Below are 17,512 nucleotides of genomic sequence, written 5' to 3'. Positions count from 1 at the left end.
ATTTGTATTCTTTTCTTTTCTTTTGAATTATCAGATATCACTGAAATAAGTGGTGCCTGCCAGACTCTGGTCTGGAAACTGAGAAACCAGGGTGTTATGCTTAGATGTGTCTGACTTTGGTCCCGTCAACAGAGACTGAGTGCTCAGAGATTGTTCTTGCTTTTCATCCTCCTTTTCATTCAAAATGAGTAATCTCTGTTGTGCTCTGGATCAGAAAGCATTGAGGAGCTGCTTGTCTCCATAACAGCCAGCCCCAGTGAGTGCTGCCCTGTGCTGTGTGGTGCTGGGCTGCACACACATACAGCAAGGCCCTTGGGCAGGTGCTGATCCGAGGCCCAGTTTGCAGGAAGCTCCCACCTAGTACCAACTATTCTGCGTTTACCTGGGAGTGTAGCAACCAGTTAAATTATGACATATTTCTTGTTTAGTGGTAGAAATGCCAAATAGGTTTTTGTTTCCCGTAAAACATCTTGACACAAATTTAGTAACCTTTCCACAGATAGAATCTGCCATGCCCTGCTTGGAATCTTGCTGAGTGCTGCGCAGCTCTGGGATTTCAGCATCGGAAGAAATGTAGGGTATTTTCTTTATGCTTTAGCTTCAGTGTATTGTATTTTAAGGGATAACTTACATAGGGCCTGAGTACCTTCCACTATGGGTTCATAATGAACCAGCACTTCATTGTGCAAAACATGTATGTAATCTACTTAATCAAACAAATCGTCTTTTGGAAATGCCTGAGACATTAGATGTGGCTCACAGTGAGAGCTAAGGCATTGCTGTGCACATATTGCCTTTTTGCTTTGAATTTGCAAGTTCAAATACTGATGTGCTATGTTGGTGCCTGATAGTTTATTCTGATGTTTTTGCTTTCCTGGTAAATAACTTCTTACACAAACCTTTCTTTCTCTGAAGAATGGCCCTAATGTGCTAAAAGCTTTTTGTTTTTTTCTTTCAAATAACCTTCAGTTTCTAAGATGAGCTGCTTTTGAGACAGAACAAATTTGAGAAATTTTAGAGCAAATCTGGAACAAGATGAGCTGCACCTTTCCTTGAGGACTCTGAACCAAAGATAAATTTTCCAAATCGTGTTAAATATAGGAGGAAAAATAAATTTTGTTATCATAGAGCATGCATTATCTGAAATAAAAATGATCACTTTAATGAGAATTTTAAGAAAAAGGTACCTTTGAGTTTGTAATACAATGCAGACTTCAACGTAATTGTTTTACCTTAATTCTGTTTTTAGCAAATAGTTACACAGTAATTTCTTCCATGAAATAGCAGGTTGGATTTTTCAGTCTTGCACTACCTTCCGTGTATTATTAGAGCACCTGAAGAATAGAAGTTAAAGCCTGTCTGGTGCATCCGCATTCAGCACACTGCCCTTAAAGGCAAGTATTGTGGTACTGATAGGAATGGGAGGGTGGTTGGACTAGATGATCTTGCAGGTCGTTTCCAACCTTGTGATTCTGTGATTGTAACTGGAAATACTTGATGCCCTGCAGGCTTTCTGCCTGGAATCCTGTTGATATTCCCACATGATGTTTGAGCAAGGAGTAAGTCTTAAAAATGAAAGTTTGAAGCTGGGTAGTATACAGTAAAATGAGACAGTTCCCATGGTTATGTTTCACTCAAAGAATCACAGAATGGCCAGGGTTGGAAGGGACCTCAAGGATCATGAATCTCCAACCCCCCTGCCACATGTAGGGCCATCAACCTCCTCATTCAATACCAGCCCAGGCTGCCCAGGGCTCCATCCAACCTGGCCTTGAACACCTCCAGGGACAGGGCATCACTTTGCTCCCTTTGCTAAAAAGCAGGTACAGGGTGTAATCTTATCATGACTCTATCAAGCTCCAAATTAACAACAGTAGTTGGTAGAAACATTTTCATTATGCTTATCCCTGGTTCTCTTAATAATGAACTGAAAACTTGTCCATACCTCCTTTTCAGATCCTAGGTGTTGAGACTGTCTTTTGGATTTCTTCACAACTTTGCTGTTGATTAAAACCTTTGCACAAAAGGCATATTGTCCTTCTGCATGCTGTTCTTGTTTACTGTCCTAGAGTGAAGCAGTCATAGTCAGAATTACTGGGATTATCTTGAGTCTCTGATCCTATCTACTTGGTATTAACATCTACTACATATGTGGATCCATTTCTAAGTACTTCAGATATCTTTGTTTGCGTTTTTATTCCTCAGATATTCCATATGCTGTCTTCCTCTCCTGTGTCACAGCTGGAGTCCATATGGGCAAATGCTATGGCATAGTTCTAAGAATTTAAGTTTGGGAAAGGCCATTTTCAATTTTTGTACGAAATCTTTTTATTTCATTCTTTTTTCTCATAGCGAGCTGTGGCATCAGTATGTGTTTGTTTTCCTTTTCTTCCCTATTCTTTGATGATAATCCATTAATAGCTTTGACGCCAAAGCCTGATAGTTGAATATTTTTGCTGTTTAATGTCTGCCGTAGAATTATGCAGATATCTTAATTTGTAGAGACCCTTACACATAACTTCTTGCAAATCTATGGTGTTCTGTTTTGGTGATCACTCAAACTGTTTTAAGTTTCTGGCCTGGTTAAGCTTTGTAGCATAATGACTGTATTTACAAAGTATAAGCATAAATATGTCACTCCAAAAGTAATGCCTCCTATTTATTCCCTTGGAAACTACAACACAAAACACAACAACGCTGTTTGATAGAACAGTTTCACAGCTACAAAACACTATTTTTTCAACAGTTACCTTCATTAGCTGTACATTTTTGCCATCAATGAACAAGAGCCCAAATGCCACACCATTAAACATCTGCAAGGGTGGAGGTGCCTCACTATCACTGTCACCACTGCTGTAATGCACCACCCACCACCCCACTGTGCTCACATCCACTGTTTGGTCTCTGTAAACTTTTGACACGTGTAATAATGTTGATAGGCACCTTCCACACAGACGAATTCACTGACGCACTTTTTCTTCATAAATATTTCCACATCAGATACCATTTTGTCTGACTGCACTTCTGTTGCCATCAGTCACGTGGTGATGAAATATAGCAGATTAGTGGTGAAAAGGTTCAACCTCTTGCCATTAATAGCAGCAGCCTCCCTTGGTGTTGTGGGCCAACATAATGCAATAGGAGGCATTATTTTTGGAGCAATATTTATATTTCATGTTGGTGTGGGTTTTTTTGTGTTTTTTGTTTTGTTTTGTTTTTTAATCTTCCCACTCCCCCCCAGCCAGTGGGATTTGAGAATCTTTCGCATTTACACACCTTTTATTTTATTATGCTCTGTTCCCATTGACAGATCATTCCTTTAGTCAATTCCTTTCCTTTTCCTTTCTTAGTAATGTTCCAAAATCCTCTCTGAAATTAAGAATTTCAGCCTTCTGTCATGATAGTTTTGCACATTCTTTCTTGTTTTATCAGTGCGAATGAGAAGAAATTCAGTACTAATTTTCCATTCGCTGTCATATTGATCCAGATCACTTAATCTCTGATCTTATTCAGCCTGAACTACTGACTAGAAATAGTGATCTTGCTCTCCCACTGTCCCAATCTGTCTTTCTTTTGTTTGTTTGCTTTTTGAGCAAGGAACTCTCATAAAAATAGCCAGGCTAGAAACAAATGAGAGATTATTTCAAACAGATCTACAACCTGCTATGCACAGTAGATTAACTCTAGCAGGAATCTAAGTAAATGGTAATTTAAGTGATGTGAAAAACAAAGCTGCTCTGAACAAACAAGTATGAGTAATGCTCAGGCCATCAGTCTTAAAAATAAAAAAGTCAGTGTCCTTTGTAGTCATGCAGAATCAATTCCTGAAAATTAATCAGTCTAATTTATGAACTTTGTCACTAAGGAAAATATAAAGAAGAAATCAGAGTAATTTATCGATTGCAAGCAGCTAAATTAGTATCTCTGACAGTGAAAAACTTGCAAGCTTTATTTTCCCATTCTCAGATGTAGCAACTTATTTGGTGATTCTTCTCCCACAGTCCCCAGCAATAACTGATAAACCAGCTCATCAATATCTAGTTAACAGCTTTAATTTGGTTTGTTGCTTTGCTTTATCTCAGTAGGCTTTTCTTTCCTTTACACAAACTCACATTTCACATGGCTGCTGCTACAGCCATCTGTACTGACTATCTTATACAACCCGTGCTACTCATAAGGGTACCTTTCATCTTCCATTTCTTCATATGCTGTTTAGTTTGTGTTGCAGTGAGCTGCATAAATCAAATTGTAAGCATCAAGTAAATTAAAATATGGCAAAAGGGTAGAAGAGCCAGCCTTTTATGGAGAAGCATGAGTTTAGGTTCAGGGGCAGGTGGCACTTGAGTCTTAGAAACTTGTGACTCCGTGGGCACCAGCTCTGGTTTTCAGCAGAAGTGAGAAGATGAGATTTATATTATAGAAAATTGGTTTGCAGACACCACACACTTCAGTTTTCAACAGCATTTTTACTTTTGTGAATTATTACTGTTCGTTATTACTGTTGCAGCATTTCACATGTCCTTTTTAGCTTGGTTTCCTGATTAAGTAGCATTCGCTGTGGATGTTGCAAGAATGAGAACTAACAGTCTTTCAGGAAAAGCCTGCATTTGTCTTCTAAGGACTCTGTGCATATTGCCTGTTTCCTGAAGAAAGTAAAAACTGGATTACTCACCTTCCCAGTTGCAAATATTTACTAGGATAACATGGAGAAAAACAGGTGTTGTACTCTAGCACTTCTGCAAAAGCAAAAGTTTTCAATATTTCTGTTACAAGAGATAAATAAACTTGCTTTTTAAGTATTCCTGGCATGGAAGAGAAAATGGGGAAAAGAGGCTTTTTTAAGGTAAGATCTATTGATCTGAGTCTCTAAGCCCTTTTGCAGCAGGTGCATGGATGTGTACGTTGTCTGCAGCACAGCGCTGCTCACCAGCAGGCTGAGAAGGACTTTGAGGCCTCACAGCCAGGGCTTCTCAGAGAATATTGAATGGATATGTAGTATTTCTAGTTCTGTTACGAGAAAAACTGAAGTTGACAGTCATGGTGTGATCTTAAAAGTATGACATGTCAAATCTCTGATCTGTAATATTTTAATGTTGACAATATTAGGACTTCAGTATGGGTACCTTGTTCTTCAGGAAGCAGTAGAACTTCTTGCTATGAAAGTACTGATCAGATCTCAACGAACTTAGTCTACTAGATGTGCAAGATCACAAGTTCTGCACCCTTTCTTCCTGAGGCTCAGTGGCCTTAAATGAGCTGCCAAAAGTGAACAGTCTCCCCTCGCCTTCCTATTCTGTCTCCTCAGGTTGGAGCACTCGTTGTAGTTTCTAAGTTTTCCCTTCTGTCATTCCCCGTTCAAGGCTGATGAATAGAAATGCAGAATTTTATCTCACATAATGTTAAAAACATACAGAAATTCCAGCTATGTGCTGTTACTTAGCCACTTACAGTGTGGATCCAACTCAGGTCTGATGCTTGCTGGATGCCATCCCAGTAGGACCATCTCCACTGAACTATTTAGCCCAGAGCTTTTGTATGTGTTGTCACATGTTTGAGATGATTAACAGCAATACTTTGTGCCCCATGTGAAACAAGTTGAATAGCCATCACTGGAGGAATAGTCAGCTGAATCCTATGCCGTGTGAGGATGACTGATGATCATGCAGTGAAGCTGCAGGCTTCAGGCTGTACATGCTAGTGTGACACCACTGGTTGGTGCTGTACTCTGCTGGTAGACTCCTCAGTCCTGATGTGCACAGGAGGAAGGAGGAATTGAGTTGATATCTTTATTAGATATCATCTAATGCTGATGATTTTCTTAGAAGGCAGCATCCACATATGGCATTAACTTAAGCAGGTGTACTGGTGGAAATCTTGCAAACACTGTGTTATACAACTGAGAGTCTGACGTGATTTCTCTATAATTTGTTACCTACCTAAACTGTTTGACAAAGCTATAGTTAAGAAATGATGGCCGTAGGCTGCAATGCTATAGAAATCTGCATTTGCTGTAGCACTGTCTATGTAGGTATGTCTCCTCTTATCACAGAATCACAGAATGGCCCGGGTTGTAAAGGACCTCAAGGATCATCAAGCTCCAGGCCCCTTGCCACATGCAGGGCCACCAACCTCCACATTTAATACCAGACCTTATATAGCCATTCAACACAGTGTGTTCCATGACTAACTTGTGCTGGCTGTTCACAAGTGATCTGCAGAGGAATGGTGGTGTTCCAGCCTCTTGGCCCCACTAATGTCACTGTGCTGTGCTGGTCTATAGAGCAATTGCCCTGATTTACAATGCCATTAGGATCATTCATGAATGTACTGATGGCTTTTAAACAGTTGTTAGCGCGGTTGAGTAAGCTGGATAAGTTGAACTCAAGAATAAACTTTGAGTTTGTCCCCCTCCCATACTCTAAAAATGCTTTAACATTTGATTTTCTCAAAGCTCTGGTGTTCGTGTTTGTTTTGGCATTCTGTTATTTGATTTCTAATGGAACGTTGTAAAGTTGATGTAATTTTGGACCTAGCAGTTAATGTGTCCCCTGCAGGCAGGCTCTGTATGAATTTGAAAGAAATTCAATTACTGAACTACTGATAACTTATCTCAACAGAATGCAAATGGATTAAGATGGCTAAATGCTCACTCGTTTATAAATGTACTGTTTAATTTGAAAACATGCTCTTTAAAAAACAACAACAAAAAGCTATCCTGATGTTTTATATTTCTAGGTTTTTATGTGTTTTATATTATGCTATTTAAAAAGAGTGCTATGGTGGTCTTTGTTATAACAAATTAGAATGAAAAACACAAAACCTACTTTGCAAACATGCCAAACAATTTGTTACCTTTCCTGAACAGATAAAGTAGAAACATTTCCCCTTTAAAAAATAAAAATTAACCTTTTGATAAGAAGTGTTATACATTTTTGTCGTATGCGTTTTTAAATAGGACATTATTCAGCACATTAGCAAAATGCAGACATCTATGTATATAAAATGGTCATCTCCATTTATGACTGTTAGTTATTACACGTGGAACAATTGCATAATTAGATATTTGAAAAAAAAAATTCATTAGAGTTTTTGAGACGACCTTAAGTTTTGTAGCCATTATCTGAAATTAACATTTCTGTCTTTCATTCCCCTGCTTATTTATCATATTAAGAAATGAGTCTATGAGTAGTATACATTTCTTGTTTTCACAACTGGTTGAGGCACTGTGTTTGTTAGTTCTTAGCTTGTTAATTAGCCCTTGTACCACAATGGGCTTTGAAAACATGTGAGCTCATTTACTCACAGTGCATGTAATGTATACAGCTGTAGGCTCTTCTCTGACACATTTCCCTGAGAGAGAGAAAAAAAAAAAAGAAAGAATTATTTTATTTGTTTTGTACTTAATGTATAAGAGGCTGGCTGTCACGTAGCTTTGGCATTCTAATTTCACTGGAATTAAAACATGAAAGTTACATTTACTCTTAGTTTTTCAAGAGTATGTTTGTATGCACTTGTCTGAAGGGCTGCCCTTTTATAACAAGAAAAAAGCAGAGCCTTTAAAGAATGCTTTGTTTGCCTGATGAATGATCACACTATGAAGGCATCCTGCCAGCGCTGCCAGTTAAATGATGGCTCCTTATTAAAGTGATGTGTGGATAAAGACATCTGAAGACAGGTTGCAACTCTATTTTCTTTATACAGAATAGTTATAAATACACTTGTCGAAACCTTTGGCAGTGATCTGGATACTTGTATAGGTCTGATTCATCTCAGTGAGCTGTCGGAAGCAAAATCCTAAAGAAATATCCATGTGTATATTTATAATTATAAAACAGATATTTCTTCACAGCATAAAATACATTTTTATTTCCATTTCACATCAGTGAAGGCATTCACTCTGACGTGCAGTTGTGGGGTTAGAATGATGAGCTTTGTAAAAATGTTTTTATGAAATTAGATTGAAACAAAAATAATGAATGGTGAATAATATCTGGTGTCACCAGGGTCGTGTTGGTAATGGATTTTGCAGGATGCAGAGAATGTGGTAGGAAAACAATATTCTGGGACTGGACTTCAGTGCTTACAATGTGTAGTTCTTTATAACCCTGTTGAAAGGGCCATTCATGTGTGTATATATATATATATATATTTATATATATTTAAAAATAAGTCCATAAATGTTTCAGCTAGGGTTATGGTCTGGACCAATCCCACAGTCCATCTCCTGCTTCCAGGAGCGGCAGCCACCTGCAACTCAATTGACCAGCTTTTTTGGGTGGAATGCCAGCATGAGGCTCTGCCAGTGCAGCTGCACGGCTGGGCTCTGCCCTGGACCAAGCACTCAGCCTGGTGCAAGGTGTGCTTTCAGCACTTTGCCTATTTATCCCTACAGCCACATAGACATAGCCAGGAGTCTGCTTTTGTCAGCTGGTCAGTTGAGAAACAGCCTCCCATCTAGCTTCAGTAAGGTGTGCATCAGGTCGTGAAAGAGACAAGAATGAGACTTGAAAGTGATAGTTTACACAGTCACATTATCTTTTTTTTTTTTTTCTTTTTCCTGCTTAAGCTGTCTTGACCTGCTAGGGCTTTGAAGCAAGCAGAATCTTGCATTTCAATAGGGGTGAAATGATGTTGAAACCAGCTGTAATTTTCAGAAGCAGCCACTTTGGGGATTGTGACTTCAGCATCACACGCATTATAAGACCAGAAAACTTTTTTGCCCGTGGATAAATTCAGTTGTATGCTATAATATCAACAGCATACATATGATTATTCTTGTTCTGGCTTCAAAAGCATTTTTTATGGATGACACAATGCAGATGTTACAGCCTACTACCTACATATATCTCTGCCAGTGATGTGTTTGTGAGAAATAACACAGAGCACTTAGCAACAGAATTAAATATTGAGATGTGCTGTGGTACTTCTTGCTTAAGAAAGTCGGAAAGAGTAGAGACCTTCTTATAGAATCACAGAATTGCTCAGGTTGGAAAAGATCTTTAAGATCCTACCCTAATTGTTACAGCCCTCTGCTCAATCATGTCCCCGAGCACCACATCCAAACGGTTCTTAAACACATCCAGGGATGGGGACTCAACCACCTCCCTGGGCAGCCCATTCCAGTGCTTAACAACCTGTTCTGCAAAGAGGTGTTTCCTGATATCCAACCTAAACCTCCCCTGGCACAACTTGAGGCCATTCCCCCTTGTCCTGTCAGAAGTGAGAAGTTTTTTTCTTGTACAGAAAAAAATAAGGAAAAGAGTAGCAGATTTCTTAAATATTTAGGGCTTTATATTTTTTTGTACACTTGTTTACTTCTTTTTTTTCTACTTTATTATTTCCTCTGTAGACTAATGTGATGTAGCCAGATAGGATTGATATACTTTCTCTTTTAATAATCCCAACTGTCATTTCTCTTCATCGAGTCAGTAAAAGATATTAAAAAAAAAAAAAACAAACAAAAAAAGCTGTCTAGGGAATGTTTTTTGAAACTGTCCCAAACAGAAGTCTGTTCTGTGAGTATCAGTATTCCGTGTTACGCTGCATAAACAATAAGTGGGCTTTTACATTACTAAGGTGCTGTGGTGGCGTGCTCGTGTCTTCAAGCATCAGTGTCAGTGCTGGAACTTGGAAGTAATGTTATCAAAGCTTACTTCAGGTGATCTGTACGATTTAGTAGTGAAGATGCTCTTTAATACCTAAAGCATATACAATCTATAGTCCTGATGAGTTGTTGCTGAAGATGTTGGCCTCAGTACAAGGCCTTGCCATATAACACTGATAAGGAAGAGAATTATTTTTCTAGGCAGCCCTTGGCAGATGAGTACAGTATTGTCTTCTCATAAATTTTCATCATTTACCTAGTTTCAACAGAAGACACTTCTTAGCAAACTACTCTCACGCCCTTTCTCACCTCAGCTGTGACTTAGATGCATGTGATAAGGAAAAGAAAGTTGTAAAAGGATGTTACGTGTGCTGAAAGATGTTGCATCTGTAGTTCCAGTCATAATCCAGTCAGAGCCAAATCGCTTCAGTTTTCCTCAACAGTGCCTTCGGTAGGACTAAGCAAGGCAATGCAACAACTTCTGCTGCCAACAATGATAAAATTGGAGCCAATGAAAAAATTGATACTGTGCCAAAACAAGGTGTGCTTTTAATTACTGAAGTTGAATTATTGAAGTTTCAACTGAGAGCACACAGTTCTCATGAGATGTTCTTTACTAGAGTAAGACCACCCCATGTATACTTGTTAACCGTAAAGCTCTTTCTTTTATGGAACATCACTTGCTACTGTAACAGCAAACAAATTTCAGACTTTTCTTAAAAACATTGCTGCTTTAAAGCAAACAAGCAACAAAAGCGTGCAGTGCCTGTGGAAGTTGTAAATTTCACTAAAAAAGAACCTACCACCCAAATAACAGTTACACGCCATTTCATAGAGTGAAATGGAAGAGCAAATGTTTTTTTTTTTCTTTCTTTCTTTCTTTTTTTTTTCAATCTTCTGATATGAGTAGTAAACAGCTTTGAGGCTAGAAAGCAAAAAAAAAAAAACCCTTTGGCAGTCAGGCCTCTTTAAATGATGTGAATTGCAGTCTTCACCCATCCTGGCAACATAATTTGAAGTTTCATTGAAAGAGCTTTGTGGTATTTATAATGTGGGAAGAAAACTCAAACAACTTATGAAACCAAACAGTATACCAATGTAAAAAAGAATACAAACAACACTTTGACCTTTCTGGAGGCTCTTTCAAGCAAGCCTTCCCATGTGTCCATTGGTGTCTCCTTTAGGACGCAATAATAAGACCAAAGTTAACAGTTATCAATGAAATAAACTGTTCAATTACGTACTGTAAAATTTTCTTTTTTAGTAGAAATTGACAGCATAAATAACAGCATCTTTGCAGGGAAGAAAGAATAAGGACAATAAAACTTATTAATAATTCTGGAAATTATGCAGGATCTTCAGGGAAAAAGTGCTAAGGTAGAACAGAAAGCAGCTCAGGAATGCAGGGATGTTATAAAAAGAACAAATATAAAAAAATATTAACAATGTCAAGTTGATAATGATAAACTCAGCGTAGATAAAGAAGGAAGCGATTATTTAGTGTTTCTCGGTATAGAGCCTTTCCCAGTAGGGTATTAAAGCACAAGGTTGTAAGATAGGAGGCAGAGAGGTTTGAAGTTTTTCCTTAGCTTATCAAGGAATTAATCTTTCTGATGAAGTGAGAGCAATATCTAAATATGTCCTGTGATATCTGCCGCTGGATCAGTAGTTCATGTGTTAAACAGCAAAACTTCTGAAGAAAAAATATGCAAAAATAAGAGGTAAATGTGGAGAGAGATATATAGAAGAGCAGTTAGTAAAGACACAAAATATTGCAGGTACTATGAAATGTGAAAGTCAACAAGGAACTCATAAAAGCAGAAGAGGAATGCCTCGGTAGTTAATAAGGAAAGAATGAGAAACAAAATGCTGAAGAAACGCTGTAGTATTCAATACTTTTTTTTTTCTTTTCGTTTTTTGCATGTCTCCATACTTGAATAAAAAAGCCCAGCCGGGACCTATAGGTTATGATCATCTAAACAAGGAGGTGACAATAAGATTCAACAGGGTAAGAACATTTAGGTGGTACATCTTTAAGGTAGTAAAGCCTGGTGAAATCTGCTCTGGAGTAGTTAAGGAGTTTCCAAAGCCTCTAGGGGTTATTTTGCAGGTAGTGGAGATTAGGTTAGATGCAAGAAAACTTAAGAAATTTTAGTATAGAAGTTCTGTATAATTTCGAGGTTCAGATGGCATGAACATTAGAGATCTGGAAATTGTGAACCATACTACTTTGTTTTGTTAAAATACCTGAACAAGTTATTAAACAACCTATAAATATCTGGAATTTAAGTAAAAGCACGCATTGGTTCTTGAAAAATCCACCACGTTTTGTTTTTGCAATAATTGGTCAAATAAAAGAGAGAAAAATAGTAGATGTTATAGATTTTGGCATCTTCACAAGCAAAGGAGATTAATAAAGTCTCCAGTAAAATGACTGTGTTTTGGAGCAATTGGTCTGTAAGCCCTGTATAGCAGAAAAATAATTAACTCCAGCAGCAATTAGGAGTAAGCTCTGAAGGGACCAATGTGCAGAACGGAGTACTGGCAGGAGATGAGGAAGGGAAGAAAACTGTCAAGAAAACCCATTTTGTGTTTAGATTGGGTTCTTAGGGAGGTCACATACAGAATCACTAAGGGAAGAATTTCTCCACCTGGTAACTGCAAAAAAAAAGAAAGAAAAAAAAGAGCCTCATAAGCCAAATAAGATTTGTATGTGCTAATGGCAGCAGGAGGTAACAGGTCTGTGCTGTCTGAAATGGCACTGAAAACTGACCCCCGAGGGCCTGTGGGCTTTTCCACATAACCACATACTGGGAATAACGTGAGGCAGCCTTGCTTGCTGCTTTTCCTGAATGCGTTACCCTGATGTAGGATTACAGCATTACTGCTCAGAAGGGTTATGTCAACATCTCACACTTCCAGCCTGATGTTGCCTTGTGATGAAAGAAGAGCCAGCTCGCAGTACTCTTCTGGATGATTATGGTTTTAGCAGAGAGTTCCTTAGATATGATGGAGAACATCATATCTCAAAGGCTGTAAATCTGAATTTAACTTCTCCTTTGACACTTGCAATCTCTTGCAAATGCCAATGAATGTTCTGTTGGTAAGAACAGAATGTGTGTGGTGGAACAAGTGCTGTCTTTCTCAGCCTCTTGCTCTTACTCATCCTCATTAGCTGAGTAGGAGTAGGTAGATACATCCATTTTGATATTTTGTCTACCAATTTAATAGTAAACACCAGCAAGCTGAATTGTTCTCATCTGATGTCTTCATTTTAAAATGTCTGATACATAAACCCAGAAATCAGCCTATGTGATAAATATTCCAAGCTGAATGCTGCTGAAGACTTTTCTGCTAGCCATGCCGAGTTTATGCATTGAGAAACACCAGAGGAAAGGAAAATAATAGTTAAGAAATTGAATGAAGTATAGCCAGCACAAGAAGGAAGAAATACCAAAATGGGAGCATACATCAGAAGAGAGAAAACAGATGGTAATACCTAAATTACCACATACTGAGTCTGGGAAAAAAATTAGACTTAGTAAAAGAGTTACTATAGAGATATTATGGATGTGAATAGGTTGCATTAAAAGTTGCTATGAATACAGCAAGAGAAAAAGTCAGTACTCTGAATTATTACTGCTGGCCTGCTGGTATCTGAGCTGTGTAACATCTCTCAAACATCTGTTAACCCTCTACAGACAATTGAATTTCTACAGTGAAGTGTGATCTCATGGACATAAGATGTGTAGATTGCAAGATACTTATGAAATGGAGCATTTGAGAGGAAATATTTGCACCTAAGAAATAGCAGAGAGGCTGAGGCAAAAGCAACAGGTCCAGAGTACTGAATTCCAACTGATCTGATCTGTAATCTAGTCTTATTGCTTTGCAGTCAGTCATTGTACGATAGAAATACGATAAAATTATGTTCAGTAAATGAACAAAGATTTTGATCCTATAATGGAGTTCATCAGAACTTAATCAGAGTTACGGAATGATACCTTCATGAGGGGAGCCCAAAACAAAAAAAGCATGAGTTGTTTTTAGTGAGAAAATTCATTGGTGATTGCACTGAAATGCCAAGAAAGAATCAGAAATGTTAAACAAAAAGGTTAAGATGCAAATGTAGATGTAATTATTACAATTTGCTTGAACTTTTCAGCTACTTAGAAGTATTTCATGACCTCGGTGAAAGTAATTAAAAATGTTAATTGAATAATTTTTCAGAAAAGTATTTTAAATATTGTAGAAGGAAAGCAATAAATCTTTTTGTTCTTCTGAGAACTGAGAAACTTTTTAATTAGCTCAGAGATTTGCTTGGGACGTGAAAGCCATTTTTTTTGTCTTGCCTTATTAATGTTCACAATTGTGAGTGTAGACTGGATGAAATACTGTACATTCACTGGGACCCGGGCAGTATTCTAGATTAAAATGTTTCAAACCTGATGGAACAGTTTGTAGCAGAATGCATTCAGAAGGTAATTAGTACTGAGGTTGCATTCAATCATTATATTCTTATGCATCTCTCAAGATGCTGTGACTTCAGTCACTTCAAAAAAAAAAAAAACAAATTTAGAAAAATGTATCGTTGGTTTACAAGAAATTGTGTGTGTTCGACTTGTGTTGTGCTGTCAAGTGATGTTTTTCAAGTCTAGGTTTATGTAGGGCAGATTTTTGAGATCAAAGCTATATTTAAGTCTCACAGTTTATTTCTATGTAATGTATGCAGTATTTTGTAGAAAGCTGTGTTTTCAGTTTTGTCTGAATTAAAGGCAGTGATGACTCAGAAAATGAGTGGGCTGCAGCATGTATCTCTTTTTTTCTTCCCAGCTGCAAGACTTTGTATCTTGCCTTGTTGAAATTCATGATATTCCTGTCAGCCTACTTCTCTAGCCTGTCCAGGTCCTAATGAATGGCAGCATATTCCTCTGGTTTATCAGCCACTCCACACTGTTTTGTGTCACCGAGCAAACTTGCAGAGGCTGCATTCTGCCCTGTCATCATTAACAAAGATACTCAACAGTACTGATCTCTAGGGTACACTGTGAGCTAGTGTCCTCCAAATGGACTTGTACAGCTGATAACATTTCTTGGAGTCCTGTTGTTCATCCCATTTTCAGTCTGTCTCATTCTCCTTATCCAGCCCATCCTTCATCTTCTTTGTGCTGATGTTACGGAAGACAGTGTCAAAATTCTCACTGAAATCCAGGTGGACAATATCCACTGCTCTCCACTCTCATCTACCAGGTCAGTCATTGCGTCGTAGAAGCTTATCAGGTTGCTCAAGAGTGCCCCATGCCATGTCCATATTTACTTCTACTGATGATTTTCTTCGTGTGTCTTGAAATGGTTTCCAAGATTGCTCCATCATGTTCGTAGGGATCAAGATGAGGCCTGTAGTTCCCTGGCTTCTCCTTCTCACCTTTTTTGAAGATAGAATTCCTCCAGTCCTTTGGCAACTCTCCGAAATCTGAGTTGTTTCTGTAATTTTTTAGTTTATTCAGAACTTATGCTAAACACAGCTCAGCATTTAAAGTTTTTGAGATGCTCCTTGAATACATTAATACATTCTAGCTTTCAGATTTATTTTTTTTTTACATCAGATAGCAAAAAAAGGATGGACTCCTGTAAGTCCTTTATGGTACTATTTCTAAAAGCATAAATGCATACTGGCAATCCCTATTTGAGTGTGGCAGTTATTTGGCTTACCATGCTTCAGGTCATATTTAAATGTTGAAGAGCAGCAGGAGAGTCCTATGAGAATAGGAATACTGATAAGGTGGGATGCTCAGATTTTGCAGCAGTGATGGTCTTGATATAACTATGTCCTTTTTGTGTTCTCAGAAAATCCACCTCTGTTCCCTTCTGTAAGTAGAAAGAATGGCAAAAGCAGGCTCTGTCTACTAATGAAAAGAGTCTGTGAGGGCCCTAGGTTTGCTGAAATAAGATGCAGTTACACCAGCAAATGAATCAGTATAGCTCTTATGATGCACAAAGTACACATAAAATGCTACTTGCCAAACACTTTATTGGTACTAAACTAAGCCCTATTGTAAATGTTGTCAATGTGCATTTGTATATTTTCCTTTACTTGGTGACATTTTTTGCATTTTATAGATTGAAATTTCACATTTATAAATAAAACACTTTCAGAAGTGTACCATAACTATAAAAATATGTACTAGCTTCGTAATTATGTAAAAACTTTGAGAAACCATTTGAGTTTGCTATGAACACGAGTACGATAATGCACGCGGTTTAATCAATATACCTTTCAAGGGAGCCTCATTTGGGGTAATGCAAAAGCCATATCTTGCAGTCAGTAATAAATATTTCATTAAATTATCTCAGATTTAACTCTCACTCCCACTGGCAAACCTCTAGTGGTACATAGTTCTTTCCTCTAGATTTTATTGCCCTGGTAACATGCAATCATCTCACAACCCTTTGCTTTCTCATCTGCAGTATATTGCCTTGCTTTAGATTAATCTCACAGTCATTATCTCATTTAAGTAGGTAATATTTGACCATCTAATCAGCTTAAAGAAATTTGAGTAGAATAATACGGGCTGGCTTTTAGCATTCAGAAACATTTCTGAAACAATGAGAAAGAGATTTGTTAAAAAATACATGGTTTAAATTATTCTTTTTGTGCATGGAAACGCACACTGCATTTACTGACATAATTAAATTGCCTGTGTATCTGACTTTTTAATAATGAAAAGGGAAACCCTAGAGTGCTTAGATAATTTGCTGTTTTCATTTAAAGCATGGAATTCAGTGGTACCTATTGAGGCATTTAGTCTTCCTATGCACTGCAAACGAAATTGAAACAGTGCCATAGCTTTCTAGAGTGGCAGTTTTTTTAATTTCTCTGATTTAAGTGCTCTTTTTCAGTGCTTGCATTTGTATCTGCTAATTAAAATGAAAAGTTATGTTTACCTTGTCCTCCCACGATAAGAAGAATAGTATATTTGAATGCCAACTTGCAATTTTTGATAGACAAATAACACTTTTTCTTTTCAAGTCCATGTTATTTTTTGTTGGCAGATAGCAAAGGCTTCTAAGTGTGCTTGGAAATAAGATTTAGATCTTGAAAATTATGAGCTAATTATCTTGAGGCCAAGATAGCAATGCTGTATCGTCTGTGATCTAAAATGAATTGATACTGAGGTTAATCTGCAAGGGTTTAGCTACCTGCTAGTGTTTGCAAAAAGACCTTTGCCTTGCTTAGACTGTTGTTTAGGTAATATGCATTACTTAAGATATCTTTTCAATTCCCTATGTAAAATTCGTCCTCTAGGAACCTTAACTTCTCATTCCTTGCACATTACCCAATCTCAGCTTCTTCGATTTTTACCTCATTCACTAGATGCTATCCATCTTCTCCAAAAATATGTCAGTATCATTTCATGCTATGTTTTTGTGCTTATGAGTGGCTAAGCTTGTTGTAACTATTAGCTTATGTTAAAATTAATAAGAATCCAGGAATTCAAAAAATGTACATCTAGATATTTATTTGAATATTAAGTTCAAATTGGCGTGGAAGTTTACTCCTGTCCAAATCCTGGGTGAAAAAGATAATCCTCTAAAACCAAAAGCCTTATCTCCTTCAGCTGCAATTTCCAGCACTCACATAAAGCCCTCAGCAAACGTACGTGGCAGCAGTGCAGTAAGCCATGAATCCCACTGGCAGTCCTCCAGCTATCCAAAGAAAAGTATGACTTACTTTTATCTATTATTCAATATTGTGGTATGGTGAGTTGGTAAGTGTATGGTCTCTTCCTTTCTTTATCTCTTTTTTTTGTGGTGGGAGGTGGGGATGGAGGTGGTGGTACTGTAGCACACATTCTGGCGTTAGCACTTACTACGTACACAATCTCTAGGTTCAGAAATAGATGGGGA

General features: G+C 37.7%; 1 protein-coding gene across 4 annotated transcripts in view; it reads left to right on the top strand.

The window, feature by feature from the left end:
* The window catches only part of LOC125691606 (uncharacterized), a 206,110-nt gene that overhangs the window by 124,550 nt on the left and 64,048 nt on the right, over positions 1–17,512 (top strand). For all 4 annotated transcript variants that reach the window (XM_048941108.1, XM_048941106.1, XM_048941104.1 and 1 more), the window contains one exon: positions 14,751–14,854. The gene's annotated coding sequence lies outside the window, so the exon portion shown is untranslated. The remainder of the gene's footprint in view (positions 1–14,750; positions 14,855–17,512) is intronic.

Source organism: Lagopus muta, chromosome 4 (genome assembly GCF_023343835.1).
Source record: "Lagopus muta isolate bLagMut1 chromosome 4, bLagMut1 primary, whole genome shotgun sequence".
Classification (NCBI taxonomy): Eukaryota; Metazoa; Chordata; class Aves; order Galliformes; family Phasianidae; genus Lagopus; species Lagopus muta.
This window is presented reverse-complemented; position numbering and strand designations above follow the sequence as displayed.